Genomic DNA, 27529 nt, shown 5'->3' with positions numbered 1-27529 from the left:
AAATTTACAGAATTTATCAATAAGAGGAGCTTTGCTATTCTCACAGGGTTTTGTATAACCGATATACACTGGGTTTTGTATAACCGATATACACTGAAGCAGGCTCGAAATAACCTGTGGTAATGTGCACTACCGTAAATAAAATAAACTTAATGAGAGGCACACCCGCCCGAGATTAAGACGGGATATTAAATAGGTACTGGGGGATAGGACGGTGATCTTGTACAAATACTGGGCGTGGGGAGACAGCAAGGGAATGCGCAAGATAATTAAAATGACCAATCCAGTTGTGGCAGTATTGATCATCGTTCCGATTCAACTAATACTACTGAAATATCCAAATAAGGAGGAGAGGGAACCTAAATCTAAAGGAATGGGATAAAAGCCAAATCTATAGACAGGAAAGTTCCATCCGAGAGGGAGGTCTAACAATTAGTGGCGTGAGATAACGATTATTAGCGTTCTTTAAAAGCCCTCTGACACAACCGGAAAATAAGATATTAACTAGGGATTTACAAACCCTGGGCTTATAGTTGTAAGGTAAGACCTAATATCTGATTCAAAAGTCAAAGCTATTGATAAGATTTCCATAAAAGAGACACACACATAGTCAGACAGAAAAGCACTAAAAGTAATTAAGTAACGGTAAATTGCTAATTCGTAGAAAGACACGCACATAAAATGTAAAATTAAATTAAGAAAGGCATAGATAAGTGATTAAATACCATAGCTAAGTAACGGTAAGGATGTTTAGAAATTCCTCAAAAGAAGTGTCGGAAACTAGCGGGAGATTACCGTTATAGGAGAACAAAGAGAATGGAAGGGAGGTGTCCAAAATCTGACTCAGACAAAGAACCTGAATGGAAGCTGATATTACGAATATAGCCAGGAAGGGTTTTAAATTAGGACGATTTTCTGGGAATTCCCGATGTCGAAGTTTTGCGACTACGGACAATTATAATAATATAATTATTGGCGGGGAAACACAATCATTTCAATAGCGGAACACCAAGGTACAGTATTTCAGCTTTGAAACCGATAGACTAAAATTGATTTTAGATTGTAATTCACCTATTTGCATGTTTTGTCCGAAAAATACAGTCGCCAGTGTTAGTATAAAATATGAACTGAAACGTTAAAATGTGTTTAAAAAAGACACACAAAAAAAAGATGCTCTGCCCTCCGCTCCCACAGCGGGAAAAAGTGGTCAATTGGGTGGGGGTGGGGATCAAAACCTATATCCTTCTCTAGTGGACCAGGCGTACAGAGATAATCCCGACGATGAGGTGGGGATGGCTCAGAGGAGAGTGCAATTGCCGCTCCGTGCTGAACTTCCCCCAGCTTATCATCTGGGAGTGGATGGTGAAAGTCCAGAGGGGCAGAAAGGCACAGAGAGAGAGCAGGAGTTGATTAGGGCAGTATTGAGGAAGGTGCAGACGGAAAGAGCATTGGTAGACTCGGATAGAGAAGGAGGAAAATAGGTCGGGGAGGGAAAAATATCAGACACCTTCACTGAATCAGAACCGATCGGGACTACTCAGAAAACCCTCTGATATAGGAGGGAAAAATAGACCAAGGCATAGGAGAGATTCCCAGTATTATAGCAGGGAAGAAGATAGTGTAGAGAGAGAAGAGCAGTTTCCCCTGATAGAGCTACCCAACCCCCAAGCTGGGATAGAGGGCAACGAACCCACTATCGACCCTGGACACAGAGGGACGTAGAACAGGCAGTAGAAGGAATTCCACACCCTAAAACAGGAATGGCAGGTTTTGAGAGAGATTTAAACTGACTGGCGTCCAGTTTCAGACTAAAAACAGGGGAGGTGGAAAGAGCAGTTAGAACCATAGTGGGAAAGGATTGGTTTGCTGTGCATGGAGCCTGGGTGCCAACGGGGAATAATGGGGACATTATACAGTTGAGCGCGGGACTTGGGGAGCCATTTAGAGCAAAAATTACAGAACTCTGCGCTAACCTAACTGAACATTACCACCGATACGTCGACTTCTCTAAGGTAACTGAATGTAGACAGGGAGAAAATGAGACGGTCAGTCAGTACCTAGAACGTTTAAAAGATGTATTTAATGCCAACAGTGGTACGCCAGAACCAGCCCCCGGGGGGGATCAAAATAATCCATATCATCAGCAACTAAAAATAGCCTTATTAACTGGAATGCGCGTTGAAATCAGTAAGAACAGCACGGACAGACAGAAAAAAGGAAAAAAGATGTGGATGATATCCTGTTGTCTAACTCCTCACAGGAGGCCTTTAAAGAGGACACTCTTGCTCTGTTCCTCTTCTTAGCTGACCAAGGTCACAAAGTTAATAAGGGGAAGTTACAGCTCTGGCAGAAACAAGTTCTCTATTTAGGACACACCATAACTCAGGAAGGGAGGACTCTCAATTCAACAAGGAAAACAACCATTCTAGAAGCACCCAAACCATTGAACAAAAAACAGATGATGAGTTTCTTGGGAATGATTAACTATTGTAGAGCATGGGTCCCACACTTTGCATTGCACACAGGGTTACTTAGTAAATTGATCTATGGTAAGGCTATGACAGCTAAAGACAAAATAGTATGGACAAGTGGCGGAGGAACAGTTTGTGGCTATTAAACAGCTATTGATATCTGACACTGTTCTGGCATTCCCTAGGTATGACCATGAATTCATACAGACTGTGGATTGCAGGAAGGGGTTCATGACATCAGTGTTGACCCAGAGACATGGAGGGAAGAATAAGCCGGTGGCCTATTATTTCTCCCGTCTCGATGCGGTGGCACAAGCAATGCCCCTGTGTTTGCAGTCAGTGGTGGCTGCAGCACGAGAGGACTCTGGAGGACTCTGCCTGTGTAGTACTATACCATGATTTGACATTGAGGGTCCCACATGCCATCTCAATTTTGTTATTGGAAAATAAAATGGCGTACATGTCACCAGCAAGACATTTGTCTTGTATGATTATTCTGTTGAATATGCCAAACCTAACAATTTAGTGTGGTACCACTTTGAACCCCTCCACTCTAATTCCTATAGCCACAGATGGGAGCCCCCATGATTTGAGCCAGATCTAACTGATCTGCCTTTGCCAGATGCAGAAATAACTATGTTCGTTGATGGGTCTTCTAGGAAGAACCCAGATGGCTCAAATGCTACGGGTTATGCAGTAGTGACTCTCACTAAGGTGCTGGAAGCTGAAGCTTTACCAAATAATTACTCTGCTCAACAAGCTGAAATTGTGGCCCTTACCAGGGCTTGTATATTAGGAAAGGGTAAATGCATTACGATACATACAGATAGTGCTTATGCCTTTAACACTGTTCATGTATTCGCAGCACAGTGGAGAAACAGGGGCATGATAACCACAGCAGGTAAACGCATTACACACGCGCAACTAATCTTGAATTTAGGCAATTCTACTACAAAAAAAATAGCCATTTGTAAATGCGAGGCACATACTAAGGACATGGACAGCGTCAGTATTGGGAATAGACGGGCAGATGAGGAAGCGAAGAGAGCGGGGGGAAACCACACTCACACAGACTCACACTTAAAGGAGGAAGTTTATATCAACACCGAAATACTGTGGGAAAGTCAGCTTGGAGCCCCCATTAAGGAAATTACTAAATGGGTCAAAAAGGGAGCCGTAGATAGAGGAGGTATTTGGCACAAAGGGGATCTACCGATTTTACCAAAGTCACTGTTAAAATATGCTGCTATATTGTTACATGGGCAAAGCCATGTATCAACAGGGGGTATGGTAGGGTTTTTTAAACAACACTTTGTAGCATATGGAATAACTAACTATTTTAAAAACTTTTGCTCACGGTGCACTAAACGTAATTTGAGAGTCGCCAGGATAGTCAGGAAAGATGCTAAAAACTAGCAGCTGATACGTTAGGTAGGCATCATAAGATTTGTGGTGTTTGTTTGGATTGAATTAGGCTATGGGAGAGAGAGACTGGATGTCTGAATCGTAAAACATCGTGGTAATGGATTCCGATGGTTGTGATTGTTTGATTTAACGTAGTTAAACATTGTGTTCTGACGTGTTTAGGTAGGATTCTTTGTTCCGGGACGGATGGGAGTTACCTAAAATAAGTAAATTAAAGGAGCCATGGGAGAATGCGAATGCATATTTATTAAATATCGGGGATTAAATTACAGATTTCTTACACTGAGAGATGTACGACATTTGCGGCAGAGGGGAAAAGTAATACATTGGATAATGTTATCAGGTTCAATTGTATCTAAGGGTAGCATGTTCATTTAAGTAAACACATACGTAGACTATGTTAAAAAAACTTATGATTAATGATTTGAGTCAAAGGGGAATTATAATTAGGTTTTAGTTATAGTTCACTTATTGAGTTTCTGAATCGAAGTAGCATAGTGAATGCTAGTTAGGCGTGTTGTGTCTCTCTTTTAGAAGTCTCCTGGGATTATAATTTTGGGGAGAGTGGGGGAGAGAGCAGCCATAAACGACCAAATTGAAAAAGGTCTGCAAATATATACACATAAAAGAGGAGTGCAACTGTGGAGAGGTTTTGGCTGAAGTGGGGAGTCAGGAACTTTTTGAGGAAGCAATTGTATCACCACAAGAAGGAGAAGAAGATGTGGTGGAGGGTGGAGAGACGGAGAAAGCAAGAAGGGAGAAGATGGAACAGAAGACGAATGAAATAAGGAGCAGTATGGATTCAGAAATAAGAAGCGGGAGTTTTCAGGAGGAGGGGGGGAGTGGGCTGGATGGAGGAACTGGGGACTCACAGACTTTGGGGGGAACCTCGAGCGATGTGAGTGCCTCGGAAGGAGGTGAAGTGGAGGGGAGTGGGATGCTGACAACGATACAGGAGACACAAATGGATACAGGAAGCACAACGGACACAGGAAAAAAGATTTTGAGTTGGTTGGAAGAGATGGATTTAGAGTCAATTTCAGATTTAGATGACATGGAAAATATTGATAGAACAAGGGGAGGCTACAGGAAGAGGAAAGCGGCGGTGGAGGTGAAAAAGGACAGAAAAGGATGAAAACAATGCAGCAGGTACAGGATAATGAGAAAATAAAGATATTTTTAATTTATTGGAATGGTTAATTTTATGTCAATCAAATGCGAATGGTTTAAGAACAATGGAAAAATTCCAAAGTATAGTAAAAATGAAGAATTCTGATATTTTATGCCTTCAAGAAACACATTGGGACAATGTATGTATTTTAGAAGTTAAAAAAATATGGAGAGATTTTATTTTTGTTAACAATGCCAGGGGGAATTTAAGTGGTGTTGCTATTTTATTGAGGATGTGGTAGAGAATGTGAGATTTATAATGATAATAATGGGAGAATTTTAATTTTAGATTTTGAATATATGAATATGGTTTTTAGAATTGTAAATATTTACGTGCCTAATACTGAAATAGAGCGCAAAGATTTATTATTAGAATTAGGAAAATGGTGTGAGGGAAACTGTAGTAGTTGGGGATTTTAATGTTAAAATGGATAGACTGGATATGACAAGATGAGCAATTTTTTTTAGAAGTGATGAATCTGGGGGGTTTTAAAGATGATGATGTTTGAAAAAGGAATGATTGATATGTGGAGAGGAAAATCCGGACAAAAGAGAATTTTCTAGAAGGCAGGTGGTTTTAGGGGATTTGAAACAAACAAGGATAGATCTGGTTTTAGTAAAAGAAGGTTGAATGAATTGTATGAAAGCTATTAAGTATGTTTTTACAACTTTTAGTGATCATGCAGGTTTAACATTTTCAGTGGGCTTAGATAAGGAAAGAGCAGGGGGTGGAATATGGTGTATGAATGCAGGTTATTTAGAAGATGAGGAATATGGGAAACAACTTAAATCTTTGATAGCATGTGAAATGGAGGACAAGCAAAAAGAGAATGATAAGTGTTTATGGTGGGACAAGGTTAAGGAAAAAAATACAAGTTTAGTGTAAGATATGCAAGGAAAAAGAGAGGTAGGATGAAAAGAAAATGAGTTGAGAGCTAAATTGGAAGAAGAAATGGGGAAGTGTGACAGTGAACCTAATTATAATATAGAAAAGTTTTTAGAGTTGAAAGAAAAATTGAGTAAATATGAAATGGATAAGTGTAAGGGGGCTATTATAAGAAGTAAAGCAAAGTATTTTTGAGGGCGAGAAATGCACTTCTTGGATTAGAGCAGCACTGATGAACAATAAATTTTACATGCTGTTGTGCAAATGGAATAGACAACAAGTGGAAATTATAGGCAATTAGCAAGACACCCCCAATAAAGGAGTGGTTCTGCAGGTGGTGACCACAGACCACTTCTCAGTTCCTATGCTTCCTGGCTGATGTTTTGGTCACTTTTGAATGCTGGCGGTGCTTTCACTCTAGTGGTAGCATGAGTGGCTCAGGTAGTGCAGCTCATCCAGGATGGCACATCAATGCGAGATGTGGCAAGAAGGTTTGCTGTGTCTGTCAGCGTAGTGTCCATAGCATGGAGGCGCTACCAGCAGACAGGCCAGTACATCAGGAGACATGGAGGAGGCCGAAGGAGGGCAACAACCCAGCAGCAGGACCGCTACCTCCACCTTTGTGCAAGGAGGAGCACTGCCAGAGCCCTGCAAAATGACCTCCAGCAGGCCACAAATGTGCATGTGTCTGCTCAAACGGTCAGAAACAGACTCCATGAGGGTGGTATGAGGGCCCGACGTCCACAGGTGGGGGTTGTGCTTACAGCCCAACACCGGGCAGGACGTTTGGCATTTGCCAGAGAACACCAAGATTGGCAAATTCGCCACTGGCGCCCTGTGCTCTTCACAGATGAAAGCAGGTTCACATTGAGCACGTGACAGACGTGACAGAGTCTGGAGACGCCATGGAGAACGTTCTGCTGCCTGCAACATCCTCCAGCATGACCGGTTTGGCAGTGGGTCAGACATGGTGTGGTGTGGCATTTCTTTGGGGGGGCCGCACAGCTCTCCATGTGCTCGCCAGAGGTAGCCTGACTGCCATTAGGTACCGAGAAGATCCCCAGACCCCTTGTGAGACCATATGCTGGTGCGGTTGGCCCTGGGTTCCTCCTCATGCAAGACAATGCTCGACCTCATGTGGCTGGAGTGTGTCAGCAGTTCCTGCAAGAGGAAGGCATTGATGCTATGGACTGGCCCGCCCGTTCCCCAGACCTGAATCCAATTGAGCACATCTGGGACATCATGTCTCGCTCCATCCACCAACGTCACGTTGCACCACAGACTGTCCAGGAGTTGGCGGATGCTTCAGTCCAGGTTTAACTCCCCAGAAGACCATCCGCCATCTCATCAGGAGCATGCCCAGGCGTTGTAGGGAGGTCATGGTTTTCCACTTTAATTTTGAGTGAGACTCCAAATCCAGACCTCCGTGGGTTGATACACAAATTATCAATGGAAATCAAATGTGTGATTTAAAAAGTATTTAATAAGAGTATTTCATTCAGATCTAGGATGTGTTATTTTAGTGTTCCCTTTATTTTTTTGAGCAGTGTATATTAGAAAGATTGAAAATGTATAGGGTGAAGTTGGCAATGATTATGTAGAGATATTAGAAACAGTGCAGCATTTTTATAAGGATTTTTTTTAAGAAAGGGGAGGTGGATGAGGGGTGTGTAAAGGAGATGTCAAAGTGAGTCTGATTAACAGCTGTTGCATTCTCACCATTAGATAAGCATCTTTGTGTCACTCAAAAAGTGGAAGAAATTAAATATACTGTAGCCATAATTTGTAGCACAGATTGTTGGATGAAATACAAACTAACCTTGCTTACTTATTTCAAAGCGAGGGCACATATTTCAGTCTTGTGGGAAAAAACTGACAAAGAGTTGAAATTTCACAAGGCAGTGATAAAAAAGCTTACAGCACCTGGTATTCCCAAGTGGTCTTACAATCCTAATACTAACCAGGCCCGACCCTGCTTAGCTTCTGAGAACAGACGAGATCAGGCGTACTCAGGCTGGTATGGTCGTAAGCAAGAAACTTTCTCTTGGTGCACTAATAAAGTCAAAGTGAGTCTGATTAACAGCTGTTGCATTTTCACCATTAGATAAGCATCTTTGTGTCACTCAAAAAGTGGAAGAAATTGCAAATCAGTTTTTTCTCACAAAACTGACTGAAATATGTGCACTCAAAGAGTTGAAATTTCTTTGAAATAAGTAAGCAAGGCTAGTGTGTATTTCATCCAACAATCTGTGCTACATATTATGGCTACAGTCAAAGTGAGTCTGATTAACAGCTGTTGCATTTTCACCATTAGATGTTGATCATTAGATCTTTGTGTCACTCAAAAAGTGGAAGAAATTGCATATACTGTAGCCATAATTTGTAGCACAGATTGTTGGATGGAATACAAACTAACCTTGCTTACTTATTTCAAAGCGAGGGCACATATTTCAGTCTTGTGGGAAAAAACTGACAAAGAGTTGAAATTTCACAAGGCAGTGATAAAAAGCTTACAGCACCTGGTATTCCCAAGTGGTCTTACAATCCTGAATACTAACCAGGCCCGACCCTGCTTATCTTCTGAGAACATTACGAGATCAGGTGTACTCAGGCTGGTATGGTCGTAAGCAAGAAACTTTCTCTTGGTGCTCTATATAAAGTCAAAGTGAGTCTGATTAACAGCTGTTGCATTTTCACCATTAGATAAACATCTTTGTGTCACTCAAAAAGTGGAAGAAATTGCATATACTGTAGCCATAATTTGTAGCACAGATTGTTGGATGGAATACAAACTAACCTTGCTTACTTATTTCAAAGCGAGGGCACATATTTCAGTCATTGTGGGAGCACAAAGAGTTGAAATTTCACAAGGCAGTCTTGTGGGAAAAAACTGACAAAGAGTTGAAATTTCACAAGGCAGTGATAAAAAGTGGAAGCTTACAGCACCTGGTATTCCCAAGTGGTCTTACAATCCTAATACTAACCAGGCCCGACCCTGCTTAGCTTCTGAGAACAACGAGATCAGGAGTACTCAGGCTGGTATGGTCGTAAGTAAGAAACTTTCTCTTGGTGCACTATATAAAGTCAAAGTGAGTCTGATTAACAGCTGTTGCATTTTCACCATTAGATAAGCATCTTTGTATCACTCAAAAAGTGGAAGAAATTGCAAATCAGTTTTTTCTCACAAAACTGAAATATGTGCACTCGCTTTGAAATAAGTAAGCAAGGCTAGTGTGTATTTCATCCAACAATCTGTGCTACATATTATGGCTACAGTCAAAGTGAGTCTGATTAACAGCTGTTGCATTTTCACCATTAGATAAACATCTTTGTGTCACTCAAAAAGTGGAAGAAATTGCATATACTGTAGCCATAATTTGTAGCACATATTGTTGGATGAAATACAAACTAACCTTGCTTACTTATTTCAAAGTGAGGGGACATATTTCAGTCTTGTGGGAAAAAACTGACAAAGAGTTGAAATTTCACAAGGCAGTGATAAAAAAGCTTACAGCACCTGGTATTCCCAAGTGGTCTTACAATCCAAGTACTAACCAGGCCCGACCCTGCTTATCTTCTGAGATCAAACGAGATCAGGCGTACTCAGGCCGGTATGTGGTCGTAAGTAAAAACTTTCTCTCTGGTGCATATATATAAAGTCAAAGTGAGTCTGATTAACAGCTGTTGCATTTTCACCATTAGATAAGCATCTTTGTGTCACTCAAAAAGTGGAAGAAATTGCATATACTGTAGCCATAATTTGTAGCACAGATTGTTGGATGAAATACAAACTAACCTTGCTTACTTATTTCAAAGCGAGGGCACATATTTCAGTCTTGTGGGAAAAAACTGACAAAGAGTTGAAATTTCACAAGGCAGTGTAAAAAGCTTACAGCACCTGGTATTCCCAAGTGGTCTTACAATCCTAATACTAACCAGGCCCGACCCTGCTTAGCTTCTGAGAACAGGACGAGATCAGGCGTACTCAGGCTGGTATGGTCGTAAAAAACTGACAAAGAGTTGAAATTTCACAAAACTTTCTCTTGGTGCACTATATAAAGTCAAAGTGAGTCTGATTAACAGCTGTTGCATTTTCACCATTAGATAAGCATCTTTGTGTCACTCAAAAAGTGGAAGAAATTGCATATACTGTAGCCATAATTTGTAGCACAGATTGTTGGATGAAATTTGTTACTTATTTCAAAGCACACATATTTCAGTTTGGATGAAATACAAACTAACCTTGCTTACTTATTTCAAAGGCGAGGTGAGTCACATATTTCAGATCTTGTGGGAAAAAATACTGACAAAGAGTTGAAATTCCACAAGGCAGTGACAAAAAAAAACTGACAAAGAGTTGACAGCACCTGGTATTCCCAAGTGGTCTTACAATCCGAATACTAACCAGGCCCGACCCTGCTTATCTTCTGAGAACGAGATCAGGCGGACTCAGGCTGGTATGGTCGTAAGTAGAAACTTTCTCTTGGTGCACTATATAAAGTCAAAGTGAGTCTGATTAACAGCTGTTGCATTCTCACCATTAGATAAGCAACTTTCTCTTGGTGCACTATATAAAGTCAAAGTGAGTCTGATTAACAGCTGTTGCATTTTCACCATTAGATAAGCATCTTTGTGTCACTCAAAAAGTGGAAGAAATTGCATATACTGTAGCCATAATTTGTAGCACAGATTGTTGGATGAAATACAAACTAACCTTGCTTACTTATTTCAAAGCGAGGGCACATATTTCAGTCTTGTGGGAAAAAACTGACAAAGAGTTGAAATTTCACAAGGCAGTGATAAAAAAGCTTACAGCACCTGGTATTCCCAAGTGGTCTTACAATCCATAAAGTCAAAGTAGTCTGAAACAGGCCCACCATGATTAGTGTTCAAAAAGTGGAAGAAATTGCAACGAGATCAGGTTGGATGTACTCAGGCTGGTATGGTCGTAAAAAACTGACAAAGAAACTTTCTCTTGGTGCACTATATAAAGTCAAAGTGAGTCTGATTAACAGCTGTTGCATTTTCACCATTAGATAAGCATCTTTGTGTCACTCAAAAAGTGGAAGAAATTGCATATACTGTAGCATAATTTGTAGCACAGATTGTTGGATGAAATACAAACTAACCTTGCTTACTTATTTCAAAGCGAGGGCACATATTTCAGTCTTGTGGGAAAAAACTGACAAAGAGTTGAAATTTCACAAGGCAGTGATAAAAAAGCTTACAGCACCTGGTGCACTCGCTTTGAAATAAGTAAGCAAGGCTTGTGTGTATTTCATCCAACAATCTGTGCTACATATTATGGCTACAGTCAAAGTGAGTCTGATTAACAGCTGTTGCATTTTCACCATTAGATAAGCATCTTTGTGTCACTCAAAAAGTGGAAGAAATTGCATATACTGTAGCCATAATTTGTAGCACAGATTGTTGGATGAAATACAAACTAACCTTGCTTACTTATTTCAAAGCGAGGGCACATATTTCAGTCTTGTGGGAAAAAACTGACAAAGAGTTGAAATTTCACAAGGCAGTGATAAAAACAGCACCTGGTAGCTTACAGCACCTGGTGATTCCACTCAGCTTTGAAAAGGCTTGTGTGTATTTCATCCAACAATCTGTGCTACATATTATGGCTACAGTCAAAGTCAAAGTGAGTCTGATTAACAGCTGTTGCATTTTCACCATTAGATAAGCATCTTTGTGTCACTCAAAAAGTGGAAGAAATTGCATATACTGTAGCCATAATTTGTAGCACAGATTGTTGGATGAAATACAAACTAACCTTGCTTACTTATTTCAAAGCGAGGGCACATATTTCAGTCTTGTGGGAAAAAACTGACAAAGAGTTGAAATTTCACAAGGCAGTGATAAAAAGCTTACAGCACCTGGTATTCCCAAGTGGTCTTACAATCCTAATACTAACCAGGCCCGACCCTGCTTAGCTTCTGAGAACAACGAGATCAGGAGTACTCAGGCTGGTATGGTCGTAAGCAAGAAACTTTCTCTTGGTGCACTATATAAAGTCAAAGTGAGTCTGATTAACAGCTGTTGCATTTTCACCATTAGATAAGCATCTTTGTGTCACTCAAAAAGTGGAAGAAATTGCATATACTGTAGCCATAATTTGTAGCACAGATTGTTGGATGAAATACAAACTAACCTTGCTTACTTATTTCAAAGCGAGGGCACATATTTCAGTCTTGTGGGAAAAAACTGACAAAGAGTTGAAATTTCACAAGGCAGTGATAAAAAAGCTTACAGCACCTGGTGCACTCGCTTTGAAATAAGTAAGCAAGGCTTGTGTGTATTTCATCCAACAATCTGTGCTACATATTATGGCTACAGTCAAAGTGAGTCTGATTAACAGCTGTTGCATTTTCACCATTAGATAAGCATCTTTGTGTCACTCAAAAAGTGGAAGAAATTGCATATACTGTAGCCATAATTTGTAGCACAGATTGTTGGATGAAATACAAACTAACCTTGCTTACTTATTTCAAAGCGAGGGCACATATTTCAGTCTTGTGGAAAAAACTGACAAAGAGTTGAAATTTCACAAGGCAGTGATAAAAAAAATTGCTTACAGCACCTGGTGCAAACTGACAAAGAGTTGAAATTTCACAAGGCAGTGATAAAAAAGCTTACAGCACCTGGTGCACTTTGAAGTAGTAAAAACTTTCTCTTGGTGCACTATATAAAGTCAAAGTAAGCAGGCCCGCATTTTCACTGCTTAGATAAGCATCTAAGTAAGCAAGGCTTGTGTGTATTTCATCCAACAATCTGTGCTACATATTATGGCTACAGTCAAAGTGAGTCTGATTAACAGCTGTTGCATTTTCACCATTAGATAAGCATCTTTGTGTCACTCAAAAAGTGGAAGAAATTGCATATACTGTAGCCATAATTTGTAGCACAGATTGTTGGATGAAATACAAACTAACCTTGCTTACTTATTTCAAAGCGAGGGCACATATTTCAGTCTTGTGGGAAAAAACTGACAAAGAGTTGAAATTTCACAAGGCAGTGATAAAAAAGCTTACAGCACCTGGTATTCCCAAGTGGTCTTACAATCCTAATACTAACCAGGCCCGACCCTGCTTATCTTCTGAGAACGAGATCAGGCGGACTCAGGCTGGTATGGTCGTAAGCAAGAAACTTTCTCTTGGTGCACTATATAAAGTCAAAGTGAGTCTGATTAACAGCTGTTGCATTCTCACCATTAGATAAGCATCTTTGTGTCACTCAAAAAGTGGAAGAAATTGCATATACTGTAGCCATAATTTGTAGCACAGATTGTTGGATGAAATACAAACTAACCTTGCTTACTTATTTCAAAGCGAGGGCACATATTTCAGTCTTGTGGGAAAAAACTGACAAAGAGTTGAAATTTCACAAGGCAGTGATAAAAAGCACCTGGTATTCCTTACAGCACCTGGTGCAAAATAAGTAAGCAAGGCTTGTGTGTATTTCATCCAACAATCTGTGCTACATATTATGGCTACAGTCAAAGTGAGTCTGATTAACAGCTGTTGCATTCTCACCATTAGATAAGCATATTTGTGTCACTCAAAAAGTGGAAGAAATTGCATATACTGTAGCCATAATTTGTAGCACAGATTGTTGGATGAAATACAAACTAACCTTGCTTACTTATTTCAAAGCGAGGGCACATATTTCAGTCTTGTGGGAAAAAACTGACAAAGAGTTGAAATTTCACAAGGCAGTGATAAAAAAGCTTACAGCACCTGGTGCACTCGCTTTGAAATAAGTAAGCATTAACAGCTGGCTTGTGTCAAAAAGTATTTCATCCAACAATCTGTGCTACATATTATGGCTACAGTCAAAGTGAAAGTCTGATTAACAGCTGTTGCATTTTCACCATTAGATAAGCATCTTTGTGTCACTCAAAAAGTGGAAGAAATTGCATATACTGTAGCCATAATTTGTAGCACAGATTGTTGGATGAAATACAAACTAACCTTGCTTACTTATTTCAAAGCGAGGGCACATATTTCAGTCTTGTGGGAAAAAACTGACAAAGAGTTGAAATTTCACAAGGCAGTGATAAAAAAGCTTACAGCACCTGGTATTCCCAAGTGGTCTTACAATCCTAATACTAACCAGGCCCGACCCTGCTTATCTTCTGAGAACAGAACGAGATCAGGCGGACTCAGGCTGGTATGGTCGTAAGCAAGAAACTTTCTCTTGGTGCACTATATAAAGTCAAAGTGAGTCTGATTAACAGCTGTTGCATTTTCACCACCATTAGATAAGCATCTTTGTGTCACTCAAAAAGTGGAAGAAATTGCATATACTGTAGCCATAATTTGTAGCACAGATTGTTGGATGAAATACAAACTAACCTTGCTTACTTATTTCAAAGCGAGGGCACATATTTCAGTCTTGTGGGAAAAAACTGACAAAGAGTTGAAATTTCACAAGGCAGTGATAAAAAAGCTTACAGCACCTGGTATTCCCTCGTTTGAAATAAGTAAGCAAGGCTTGTGTGTATTTCATCCAACAATCTGTGCTACATATTATGGCTACAGTCAAAGTGAGTCTGATTAACAGCTGTTGCATTTTCACCATTAGATAAGCATCTTTGTGTCACTCAAAAAGTGGAAGAAATTGCATATACTGTAGCCATAATTTGTAGCACAGATTGTTGGATGAAATACAAACTAACCTTGCTTACTTATTTCAAAGCGAGGGCACATATTTCAGTCTTGTGGAAAAAACTGACAAAGAGTTGAAATTTCACAAGGCAGTGATAAAAAAGCTTACAGCACCTGGTATTCAAATAAGCACCTGTTCTGTGCTACATATATGGCTACAGTCAAAGTGAGTCTGATTAACAGGTTGCATTTTCACCATTAGATAAGCATCTTTGTGTCTCAAAAAGTGGAAGAAATTGCTATCTGCTTTGAAATAAGCACCTGGTGCACTCACTTTGAAATAAGTAAGCAAGGCTAATTATGGCTACAGTCAAAGTGAGTCTGATTAACAGTGTTGTTTTCATTTCATCAAACAATCTGTGCTACATATTATGGCTACAGTCAAAGTGAGTCTGATTAACAGCTGTTGCATTTTCACCATTAGATAAGCATCTTTGTGTCACTCAAAAAGTGGAAGAAATTGCATATACTGTAGCCATAATTTGTAGCACAGATTGTTGGATGAAATACAAACTAACCTTGCTTACTTATTTCAAAGCGAGGGCACATATTTCAGTCTTGTGGGAAAAAACTGACAAAGAGTTGAAATTTCACAAGGCAGTGATAAAAAAGCTTACAGCACCTGGTATTCCCAAGTGGTCTTACAATCCGAATACTAACCAGGCCCGACCCTGCTTATCTTCTGAGAACAACGAGATCAGGCGTACTCAGGCTGGTATGGTCGTAAGCAAGAAACTTTCTCTTGGTGCACTATATAAAGTCAAAGTGAGTCTGATTAACAGCTGTTGCATTCTCACCCATTAGATAAGCATCTTTGTGTCACTCAAAAAGTGGAAGAAATTGCATATACTGTAGCCATAATTTGTAGCACAGATTGTTGGATGAAATACAAACTAACCTTGCTTACTTATTTCAAAGCGAGGGCACATATTTCAGTCTTGTGGGAAAAAACTGACAAAGAGTTGAAATTTCACAAGGCAGTGATAAAAAAGCTTACAGCACCTGGTGCACTCGCTTTGAAATAAGTAAGCAAGGCTTGTGTGTATTTCATCCAACAATCTGTGCTACATATTATGGCTACAGTCAAAGTGAGTCTGATTAACAGCTGTTGCATTTTCACCATTAGATAAGCATCTTTGTGTCACTCAAAAAGTGGAAGAAATTGCATATACTGTAGCCATAATTTGTAGCACAGATTGTTGGATGAAATACAAACTAACCTTGCTTACTTATTTCAAAGCGAGGGCACATATTTCAGTCTTGTGGGAAAAAACTGACAAAGAGTTGAAATTTCACAAGGCAGCATGATAAAAAAGCTGATAAAAAAGCTTACAGCACCTGGTATTCCCAAGTGGTCTTACAATCCTAATACTAACCAGGCCCGACCCTGCTTATCTTCTGAGAACAACGAGATCAGGCGTACTCAGGCTGGTATGGTCGTAAGCAAGAAACTTTCTCTTGGTGCACTATATAAAGTCAAAGTGAGTCTGATTAACAGCTGTTGCATTTTCACCATCACACAGATAAGCATCTTTGTGTCACTCAAAAAGTGGAAGAAATTGCATATACTGTAGCCATAATTTGTAGCACAGATTGTTGGATGAAATACAAACTAACCTTGCTTACTTATTTCAAAGCGAGGGCACATATTTCAGTCTTGTGGGAAAAAACTGACAAAGAGTTGAAATTTCACAAGGCAGTGATAAAAAAGCTTACAGCACCTGGTGCACTCGCTTTGAAATAAGTAAGCAAGGCTTGTGTGTATTTCATCCAACAATCTGTGCTACATATTATGGCTACAGTCAAAGTGAGTCTGATTAACAGCTTTGCATTTTCACCATTAGATAAGCATCTTTGTGTCACTCAAAAAGTGGAAGAAATTGCATATACTGTAGCCATAATTTGTAGCACAGATTGTTGGATGAAATACAAACTAACCTTGCTTACTTATTTCAAAGCGAGGGCACATATTTCAGTCTTGTGGGAAAAAACTGACAAAGAGTTGAAATTTCACAAGGCAGTGATAAAAAAGCTTACAGCACCTGGTGCACTCGCTTTGAAATAAGTAAGCAAGGCTTGTGTGTATTTCATCCAACAATCTGTGCTACATATTATGGCTACAGTCAAAGTGAGTCTGATTAACAGCTGTTGCATTTTCACCATTAGATAAGCATCTTTGTGTCACTCAAAAAGTGGAAGAAATTGCATATACTGTAGCCATAATTTGTAGCACAGATTGTTGGATGAAATACAAACTAACCTTGCTTACTTATTTCAAAGCGAGGGCACATATTTCAGTCTTGTGGGAAAAACTGACAAAGAGTTGAAATTTCACAAGGCAGTGATAAAAAAGCTTACAGCACCTGGTATTCCCAAGTGGTCTTACAATCCGAATACTAACCAGGCCCGACCCTGCTTATCTTCTGAGAACAAGATCAGGCGGACTCAGGCTGGTGGTCGTAAGCAAGAAACTGGTGCACTATATAAAGTCAAAGTGAGTCTGATTAACAGCTGTTCTTTTCACCATTAGGTGCACTATATAAAGTCAAAGTGAGTCTGATTAACAGCTGTTGCATTTTCCAACAATCACCATTAGATAAGCATTTTGATAAACATCTTTGTCACTCAAAAAGTGGAAGAAATTGCATATACTGTAGCCATAATTTGTAGCACAGATTGTTGGATGAAATACAAACTAACCTTGCTTACTTATTTCAAAGCGAGGGCACATATTTCAGTCTTGTGGGAAAAAACTGACAAAGAGTTGAAATTTCACAAGGCAGTGATAAAAAAGCTTACAGCACCTGGTATTCAGTGACAATCCTAAAAACCAGGCTTGCTTACTTCTGAGCACCTGGCTGCACTCGCTTTGAAATAAGTAAGCAAGGCTTGTGTGTATTTCATCCAACAATCTGTGCTACATATTATGGCTACAGTCAAAAAGTGAGTCTGATTAACAGCTGTTGCATTTTCACCATTAGATAAGCATCTTTGTGTCACTCAAAAAGTGGAAGAAATTGCATATACTGTAGCCATAATTTGTAGCACAGATTGTTGGATGAAATACAAACTAACCTTGCTTACTTATTTCAAAGCGAGGGCACATATTTCAGTCTTGTGGGAAAAAACTGACAAAGAGTTGAAATTTCACAAGGCAGTGATAAAAACAGCACCTGGTATTACAGCACCTGGTGCACTCTGATTAACAGCTTTGAAATAAGTAAGCAAGGCTTGTGTGTATTTCATCCAACAATCTGTGCTACATATTATGGCTACAGTCAAAGTGAGTCTGATTAACAGCTGTTGCATTTCACCATTAGATAAGCATGAGTTTGTGTCACTCAAAATAAGTGGAAGAAATTGCATATACTGTAGCCATAATTTGTAGCACAGATTGTTGGATGAAATACAAACTAACCTTGCTTACTTATTTCAAAGCGAGGGCACATATTTCAGTCTTGTGGGAAAAAAATGACAAAGAGTTGAAATTTCACAAGGCAGTGATAAAAAAGCTTACAGCACCTGGTATTCCCAAGTGGTCTTACAATCCTAATACTAACCAGGCCCGACCCTGCTTAGCTTCTGAGAACAACGAGATCAGGAGTACTCAGGCTGGTATGGTCGTAAGTAAGAAACTTTCTCTTGGTGCACTATATAAAGTCAAAGTGAGTCTGATTAACAGCTGTTGCATTTTCACCATTAGATAAACATCTTTGTGTCACTCAAAAAGTGGAAGAAATTGCATATACTGTAGCCATAATTTGTAGCACAGATTGTTGGATGAAAAACTCAAACAGTCAAAGTGAGTCTGATTAACAGCTGTTGCATTTTCACCATTAGATAAACATCTTTGTGTCACTCAAAAAGTGGAAGAAATTGCATATACTGTAGCCATAATTTGTAGCACAGATTGTTGGATGAAATACAAACTAACCTTGCTTACTTATTTCAAAGCGAGGGCACATATTTCAGTCTTGTGGGAAAAAACTGACAAAGAGTTGAAATTTCACAAGGCAGTGATAAAAAAGCTTACAGCACCTGGTATTCCCAGTGGTCTTACAATCCAATACTAACCAGGCCCGACCCTGCTTATTTCTGAGCACAGATCAGTTGGATGAAATACAAACTAACCTTGCTTACTTTTTCAAAGCGAGGCACATATTTCAGTCTTGTGGAAAAAACTGACAAAGAGTTGAAATTTCACAAGGCAGTGATAAAAAAGCTTACAGCACCTGGTGCACTCGCTTTGAAATAAGTAAGCAAGGCTTGTGTGTATTTCATCCAACAATCTGTGCTACATATTATGACAGTCAAAGTGAGTCTGATTAACAGCTGTTGCATTTTCACCATTAGATAAGCATCTTTGTGTCACTCAAAAAGTGGAAGAAATTGCATATACTGTAGCCATAATTTGTAGCACAGATTGTTGGATGAAATACAAACTAACCTTGCTTACTTATTTCAAAGCGAGGGCACATATTTCAGTCTTGTGGGAAAAAACTGACAAAGAGTTGAAATTTCACAAGGCAGTGATAAAAAAGCTTACAGCACCTGGTACCCAGCACAATCTGGTGGCACCCTGCTTAGCTTTGAAATAAGTAAGCAAGGCTTGTGTGTATTTCATCCAACAATCTGTGCTACATATTATGGCTACAGTCAAAGTGAGTCTGATTAACAGCTGTTGCATTTTCACCATTAGATAAGCATCTTTGTGTCACTCAAAAAGTGGAAGAAATTGCATATACTGTAGCCATAATTTGTAGCACAGATTGTTGGATGAAATACAAACTAACCTTGCTTACTTATTTCAAAGCGAGGGCACATATTTCAGTCGTGTGGGAAAAAACTGACAAAGAGTTGAAATTTCACAAGGCAGTGATAAAAAGCTTACAGCACCTGGTATTCCCAAGTGGTCTTACAATCCTAATACTAACCAGGCCCGACCCTGCTTATCTGAGAACAACGAGATCAGGCGTACTCAGGCTGGTATGGTCGTAAGCAAGAAACTTTCTCTTGGTGCACTATATAAAGTCAAAGTGAGTCTGATTAACAGCTGTTGCATTTTCACCATTAGATAAGCATCTTTGTGTCACTCAAAAAGTGGAAGAAATTGCAATACTGTAGCCATAATTTGTAGCACAGATTGTTGGATGAAATGAGTCATTAACAGCTGTTGCAACCATTAGATAACATTATTTCACTCAAAAAGTGGAAGAAATTGCATATACTGTAGCATAATTTCAGCACAGATTGTTGGATGAAAAAAACTAACCTTGCTTACTTATTTCAAAGCGAGGGCACATATTTCAGTCTTGTGGGAAAAAACTGACAAAGAGTTGAAATTTCACAAAAAAGCTTACAGCACCTGGTAGGCAGTGATAAAAAAGCTTACAGCACCTGGTGCACTCACTCAAAAAGCTTTGAAATAAGTAAGCAAGGCTTGTGTGTATTTCATCCAACAATCTGTGCTACATATTATGGCTACAGTCAAAGTGAGTCTGATTAACAGCTGTTGCATTCTCACCATTAGATAAGCATCTTTGTGTCACTCAAAAAGTGGAAGAAATTGCATATACTGTAGCCATAATTTGTAGCACAGATTGTTGGATGGAATACAAACTCACCTTGCTTACTTATTTCAAAGCGAGGGCACATATTTCAGTCTTGTGGAAAAAACTGACAAAGAGTTGAAATTTCACAAGGCAGTGATAAAAAAGCTTACAGCACCTGGTGCACTCCCAAGAAATAAGTAATACAACCAGGCCCGACCCTGGCTTCTGAGAACAACGTGTGATTTCATCCAACAATCTGTGCTACATATTATGGCTAAGTCAAAGTGAGTCTGATTAACAGCTGTTGCATTTTCACCATTAGATAAGCATCTTTGTGTCACTCAAAAAGTGGAAGAAATTGCATATACTGTAGCCATAATTTGTAGCACAGATTGTTGGATGAAATACAAACTAACCTTGCTTACTTATTTCAAAGCGAGGCACATATTTCAGTCTTGTGGGAAAAAACTGACAAAGAGTTGAAATTTCACAAGGCAGTGATAAAAAAGCTTACAGCACCTGGTATTCCCAAGTGGTCTTACAATCCGAATACTAACCAGGCCCGACCCTGCTTATCTTCTGAGAACAACGAGATCAGGCGTACTCAGGCTGGTATGGTCGTAAGCAAGAAACTTTCTCTTGGTGCACTATATAAAGTCAAAGTGAGTCTGATTAACAGCTGTTGCATTTTCACCATTAGATAAGCATCTTTGTGTCACTCAAAAAGTGGAAGAAATTGCATATACTGTAGATAATTTGTAGCACAGATTGTTGGATGAAAGATAAAAATAACACTCAAAAAGTGGAAGAAATTACTTATTTGTAGCACAGATTGTTGGATGAAATACAAACTAACCTTGCTTACTTATTTCAAAGCACATATTTCAGTCTTGTGGGAAAAAACTGACAAAGAGTTGAAATTTCACAAGGCAGTGATAAAAAAGCTTACAGCACCTGGTGCACTCGCTTTGAAATAAGTAAGCAAGGCTTGTGTTTTCATCCAACAATCTGTGCTACATATTATGGCTACAGTCAAAGTGAGTCTGATTAACAGCTGTTGCATTTTCACCATTAGATAAGCATCTTTGTGTCACTCAAAAAGTGGAAGAAATTGCATATACTGTAGCCATAATTTGTAGCACAGATTGTTGGATGAAATACAAACTAACCTTGCTTACTTATTTCAAAGCGAGGGCACATATTTCAGCCTTGTGGGAAAAAACTGACAAAGAGTTGAAATTTCACAAGGCAGTGATAAAAAAGCTTACAGCACCTGGTGCACTCAAGTTTGAAATAAGTAAGCAAGGCTTGTGTTATTTCATCCAACAATCTGTGCTACATATTATGGCTACAGTCAAAGTGAGTCTGATTAACAGCTGTTGCATTTTCACCATTAGATAAGCATCTTTGTGTCACTCAAAAAGTGGAAGAAATTGCATATACTGTAGCCATAATTTGTAGCACAGATTGTTGGATGAAATACAAACTAACCTTGCTTACTTATTTCAAAGCGAGGGCACATTCAAAGCGAGGGCACATTCAAAAAAACTGCAAAGAGGGCACATATTTCAGTCTTGTGGGAAAAAACTGACAAAGAGTTGAAATTTCACAAGGCAGTGATAAAAAGCTTACAGCACCTGGTATTCCCAAGTGGTCTTACAATCCGAATACTAACCAGGCCCGACCCTGCTTATCTTCTGAGAACGAGATCAGGCGGACTCAGGCTGGTATGGTCGTAATCCAACAAACTTTCTCTTGGTGCACTATATAAAGTCAAAGTGAGTCTGATTAACAGCTGTTGCATTTTCACCATTAGATAAGCATCTTTGTGTCACTCAAAAAGTGGAAGAAATTGCATATACTGTAGCCATAATTTGTAGCACAGATTGTTGGATGAAATACAAACTAACCTTGCTTACTTATTTCAAAGCGAGGGCACATATTTCAGTCTTGTGGGAAAAAACTGACAAAGAGTTGAAATTTCACAAGGCAGTGATAAAAAAGCTTACAGCACCTGGTATTCCCAAGTGGTCTTACAATCCGAATAAACCAACCAGGCCCGACCCTGCTTATCTTCTGAGAACAACAGATCAGATCAGGCGGACTCAGGCTGTGTATGGTCGTAAGCAAGAAACTTTCTCTTGGTGCACTATATAAAGTCAAAGTGAGTCTGATTAACAGCTGTTGCATTTTCACCATTAGATAAGCATCTTTGTGTCACTCAAAAAGTGGAAGAAATTGCATATTGGATGAAATACTGTAGCCATAATTTGTAGCACAGATTGAAATTTCACAAGGATGAAATACAAACTAACCTTGCTTACTTATTTCAAAGCGAGGGATTAACACATATTTCAGTCTTGTGGGAAAAAACTGACAAAGAGTTGAAATTTCACAAGGCAGTGATAAAAAGCTTACAGCACCTGGTATTCCCAAGTGGTCTTACAATCCGAATACTAACCAGGCCCGACCCTGCTTAAATTTCTGAGAAAAAGATCAGGCACCTGGTACTCAGGCTTTCCGGTAAGTGGTCGTTTGTGTGAAACTTCATCTCAATCTGGTGCACTATATAAAGTCAAAGTGAGTCTGATTAACAGCTGTTGCATTTTCACCATTAGATAAGCATCTTTGTGTCACTCAAAAAGTGGAAGAAATTGCATATACTGTAGCCATAATTTGTAGCACAGATTGTTGGATGAAATACAAACTAACCTTGCTTACTTATTTCAAAGCGAGGGCACATATTTCAGTCTTGTGGGAAAAAACTGACAAAGAGTTGAAATTTCACAAGGCAGTGATAAAAAAGCTTACAGCACCTGGTGCATTCCCAAGCTTTTAAATAAGTAAGCAAGGCTTGTGTATCTTCTGAGAACATCAACAATCTGTGCTACATATTCTGGTGCTATTAGTCAAAGTGAGTCTGATTAACAGCTGTTGCATTTTCACCATTAGATAAGCATCTTTGTGTCACTCAAAAAGTGGAAGAAATTGCATATACTGTAGCCATAATTTGTAGCACAGATTGTTGGATGAAATACAAACTAACCTTGCTTACTTATTTCAAAGCGAGGGCACATATTTCAGTCTTGTGGAAAAAACTGACAAAGAGTTGAAATTTCACAAAGGCAGTGATAAAAAAGCTTACAGCACCTGGTGCACTCGCTTTGAAATAAGTAAGCAAGGCTTGTGTGTATTTCATCCAACAATCTGTGCTACATATTATGGCTACAGTCAAAGTGAGTCTGATTAACAGCTGTTGCATTTTCACCATTAGATAAGCATCTTTGTGTCACTCAAAAAGTGGAAGAAATTGCATATACTGTAGCCATAATTTGTAGCACAGATTGTTGGATGAAATACAAACTAACCTTGCTTACTTATTTCAAAGCGAGGGCACATATTTCAGTCTTGTGGGAAAAAACTGACAAAGAGTTGAAATTTCACAAGGCAGTGAAAAAACTAAAAAGAGTTGAAATTTCACAAGGCAGTGATAAAAAAGCTTACAGCACCTGGTATTCCCAAGTGGTCTTACAATCCGAATACTAACCAGGCCCGACCCTGCTTATCTTCTGAGAAAAGTGAGTCTGAGATCAGATAAGCATCTTTGTGTCACTCAAAAAGTGGACTCAGGCTGGTGATGGTCAGTAAAAAACTGACAAAGAAACTTTCTCTTGGTAAGCACTATATAAAGTCAAAGTGAAAGTGTCTGATTAACAGCTGTTGCATTTTCACCATTAGATAAGCATCTTTGTGTCACTCAAAAAGTGGAAGAAATTGCATATACTGTAGCCATAATTTGTAGCACAGATTGTTGGATGAAATACAAACTAACCTTGCTTACTTATTTCAAAGCGAGGGCACATATTTCAGTCTTGTGGGAAAAAACTGACAAAGAGTTGAAATTTCACAAGGCAGTGATAAAAAAGCTTACAGCACCTGGTATTCCCAAGTGGTCTTACAATCCTAATACTAACCAGGCCCGACCCTGCTTAGCTTCTGAGAACAACGAGATCAGGCGTACTCAGGCTGGTATGGTCGTAAGCAAGAAACTTTCTCTTGGTGCACTATATAAAGTCAAAGTGAGTCTGATTAACAGCTGTTGCATTTTCACCATTAGATAAGCATCTTTGTGTCACTCAAAAAGTGGAAGAAATTGCAAATCAGTTTTTTCACAAAACTGAAATATGTGCACTCACTTTGAAATAAATAAGCAAGGCTAGTGTGTATTTCTAGTGTGTATTTCATCCAACAATCTGTGCTACATATTATGGCTACAGTCAAAGTGAGTCTGATTAACAGCTGTTGCATTTTCACCATTAGATAAACATCTTTGTGTCACTCAAAAAGTGGAAGAAATTGCATATACTGTAGCCATAATTTGTAGCACAGATTGTTGGATGGAATACAAACTAACCTTGCTTACTTATTTCAAAGCGAGGGCACATATTTCAGTCTTGTGGGAAAAAACTGACAAAGAGTTGAAATTTCACAAGGCAGTGATAAAAAAGCTTACAGCACCTGGTGCACTCGCTTTGAAATAAGTAAGCAAGGCTTGTGTGTATTTCATCCAACAATCTGTGCTACATATTATGGCTACAGTCAAAGTGAGTCTGATTAACAGCTGTTGCATTTTCACCATTAGATAAGCATCTTTGTGTCACTCAAAAAGTGGAAGAAATTGCATATACTGTAGCCATAATTTGTAGCACAGATTGTTGGATGAAATACAAACTAACCTTGCTTACTTATTTCAAAGCGAGGGCACATATTTCAGTCTTGTGGGAAAAAACTGACAAAGAGTTGAAATTTCACAAGGCAGTGATAAAAAAGCTTACAGCACCTGGTATTCCCAAGTGGTCTTACAATCCGAATACTAACCAGGCCCGACCCTGCTTATCTTCTGAGAACAACGAGATCAGGCTCAGGCTGGTATGGTCTCAAGAAACTTTCTCTTGGTGCACTATATAAAGTCAAAGTCTGATTAACAGCTGTTGCATTTTCACCATTAGATAAGCATCTTTGTATCACTCAAAAAGTGGAAGAAATTGCAAATCAGTTTTCTCTTGGTGCACTATATATTATGGCTACAGTCAAAGTGAGTCTGATTAACAGCTGTTGCATTTTCACCATTAGATAAGCATCTTTGTGTCACTCAAAAAGTGGAAGAAATTGCATATACTGTAGCCATAATTTGTAGCACAGATTGTTGGATGAAATACAAACTAACCTTGCTTACTTATTTCAAAGCGAGGGCACATATTTCAGTCTTGTGGGAAAAAACTGACAAAGAGTTGAAATTTCACAAGGCAGTGATAAAAAAGCTTACAGCACCTGGTATTCCCAAGTGTGGTCTTACAATCCAATACTAACCAGGCCCGACCCTGCTTATCTTCTGAGAACGAGATCAGGCAGTGACTCAGGCTGGTATGGTCGTTTCTCTTGGTGCACTATATAAAGTCAAAGTGAGTCTGATTAACAGCTGTTGCATTTTCACCATTAGATAAGCATCACTCAAAAAGTGGAAGAAATTGCAATTGGTAATTTGTAGCACAAACTATATAAAGTCAAAGTGAGTCTGATTAACAGCTGTTGCATTTTCACCATTAGATAAGTCAAAGTGAGTCTGATTAACAGCTGTTGCATTTTCACCATTAGATAAGCATCTTTGTGTCACTCAAAAAGTGGAAGAAATTGCATATACTGTAGCCATAATTTGTAGCACAGATTGTTGGATGAAATACAAACTAACCTTGCTTACTTATTTCAAAGCGAGGGCACATATTTCAGTCTTGTGGGAAAAAACTGACAAAGAGTTGAAATTTCACAAGGCAGTGATAAAAAAGCTTACAGCACCTGGTATTCCCAAGTGGTCTTACAATCCGAATACTAACCAGGCCCGACCCTGCTTATCTTCTGAGAAACGAGATCAGGCGTACTCAGGCTGGTATGGTCGTAAGCAAGAAACTTTCTCTTGGTGCACTATATAAAGTCAAAGTGAGTCTGATTAACAGCTGTTGCATTTTCACCATTAGATAAACATCTTTGTGTCACTCAAAAAGTGGAAGAAATTGCATATACTGTAGCCATAATTTGTAGCACAGATTGTTGGATGAAATACAAACTAACCTTGCTTACTTATTTCAAAGCGAGGGCACATATTTCAGCCTTGTGGGAAAAAACTGACAAAGAGTTGAAATTTCACAAGGCAGTGATAAAAAAGCTTACAGCACCTGGTATTCCCAAGTGGTTTCTTAAATCCGAATACTAACCAGGCCCGACCCTGCTATCTTCTGAGAACAACAGGCGGACTCAGGCTGGTGGTCGTACATTTCTTTGGTGCACTATATAAAGTCAAAGTGAGTCTGATTAACAGCTGTTGCATTTTCACCATTAGATAAGCATCTTTGTGTCACTCAAAAAGTGGAAGAAATTGCATATACTGTAGCCATAATTTGTAGCACAGATTGTTGGATGAAATACAAACTAACCTTGCTTACTTATTTCAAAGCGAGGGCACATATTTCAGTCTTGTGGGAAAAAACTGACAAAGAGTTGAAATTTCACAAGGCAGTGATAAAAAAGCTTACAGCACCTGGTATTCCCAAGTGGTCTTACAATCCTAATACTAACCAGGCCCGACCCTGCTTAGCTTCTGAGAACAACGAGATCAGGAGTACTCAGGCTGGTATGGTCGTAAGCAAGAAACTTTCTCTTGGTGCACTATATAAAGTCAAAGTGAGTCTGATTAACAGCTGTTGCATTCTCACCATTAGATAAGCATCTTTGTGTCACTCAAAAAGTGGAAGAAATTGCAAATCAGTTTTTTCTCACAAAACTGAAATATGTGCACTCGCTTTGAAATAAGTAAGCAAGGCTAGTGTGTATTTCATCCAACAATCTGTGCTACATATTATGGCTACAGTCAAAGTGAGTCTGATTAACAGCTGTTGCATTTTCACCATTAGATAAACATCTTTGTGTCACTCAAAAAGTGGAAGAAATTGCATATACTGTAGCCATAATTTGTAGCACAGATTGTTGGATGGAATACAAACTAACCTTGCTTACTTATTTCAAAGCGAGGGCACATATTTCAGTCTTGTGGGAAAAAACTGACAAAGAGTTGAAATTTCACAAGGCAGTGATAAAAAAGCTTACAGCACCTGGTGCACTCGCTTTGAAATAAGTAAGCAAGGCTTGTGTGTATTTCATCAGGCAACAATCTGTGCTACATATTATGGCTACAGTCAAAGTGAGTCTGATTAACAGCTGTTGCATTTTCACCATTAGATAAGCATCTTTGTATCACTCAAAAAGTGGAAGAAATTGCATATACTGTAGCCATAA

At 39.1% G+C, this 27529-nt stretch overlaps 13 pseudogenes; all 13 read right to left on the bottom strand.

Moving 5' to 3' along the window:
• Positions 1-7863: 7863 nt before the first annotated feature.
• Positions 7864-7983, bottom strand: LOC135551128 (5S ribosomal RNA; annotated as a pseudogene).
• A 476-nt stretch (positions 7984-8459) lies between these two features.
• On the bottom strand, positions 8460-8581 carry LOC135551139 (5S ribosomal RNA; annotated as a pseudogene).
• A 305-nt stretch (positions 8582-8886) lies between these two features.
• LOC135551149 (5S ribosomal RNA) lies at positions 8887-9005 on the bottom strand (annotated as a pseudogene).
• A 452-nt stretch (positions 9006-9457) lies between these two features.
• On the bottom strand, positions 9458-9579 carry LOC135551133 (5S ribosomal RNA; annotated as a pseudogene).
• A 259-nt stretch (positions 9580-9838) lies between these two features.
• Positions 9839-9959, bottom strand: LOC135551130 (5S ribosomal RNA; annotated as a pseudogene).
• Positions 9960-11828: 1869 nt separating this feature from the next.
• Positions 11829-11947, bottom strand: LOC135551138 (5S ribosomal RNA; annotated as a pseudogene).
• Positions 11948-14026: 2079 nt separating this feature from the next.
• LOC135551129 (5S ribosomal RNA) lies at positions 14027-14147 on the bottom strand (annotated as a pseudogene).
• A 1093-nt stretch (positions 14148-15240) lies between these two features.
• LOC135551146 (5S ribosomal RNA) lies at positions 15241-15359 on the bottom strand (annotated as a pseudogene).
• Positions 15360-15956: 597 nt separating this feature from the next.
• LOC135551141 (5S ribosomal RNA) lies at positions 15957-16075 on the bottom strand (annotated as a pseudogene).
• Positions 16076-18140: 2065 nt separating this feature from the next.
• On the bottom strand, positions 18141-18259 carry LOC135551148 (5S ribosomal RNA; annotated as a pseudogene).
• Positions 18260-20689: 2430 nt separating this feature from the next.
• On the bottom strand, positions 20690-20808 carry LOC135551145 (5S ribosomal RNA; annotated as a pseudogene).
• A 3298-nt stretch (positions 20809-24106) lies between these two features.
• On the bottom strand, positions 24107-24225 carry LOC135551134 (5S ribosomal RNA; annotated as a pseudogene).
• A 2537-nt stretch (positions 24226-26762) lies between these two features.
• On the bottom strand, positions 26763-26881 carry LOC135551137 (5S ribosomal RNA; annotated as a pseudogene).
• Between the last annotated feature and the right edge of the window lie 648 nt (positions 26882-27529).

Source organism: Oncorhynchus masou, chromosome 12, assembly GCF_036934945.1.
Source record: "Oncorhynchus masou masou isolate Uvic2021 chromosome 12, UVic_Omas_1.1, whole genome shotgun sequence".
In the NCBI taxonomy this organism is placed as follows: domain Eukaryota; kingdom Metazoa; phylum Chordata; class Actinopteri; order Salmoniformes; family Salmonidae; genus Oncorhynchus; species Oncorhynchus masou.
The sequence above is the reverse complement of the archived record's forward strand: the minus strand, read 5'-3'. Positions and strand labels throughout refer to the sequence as shown.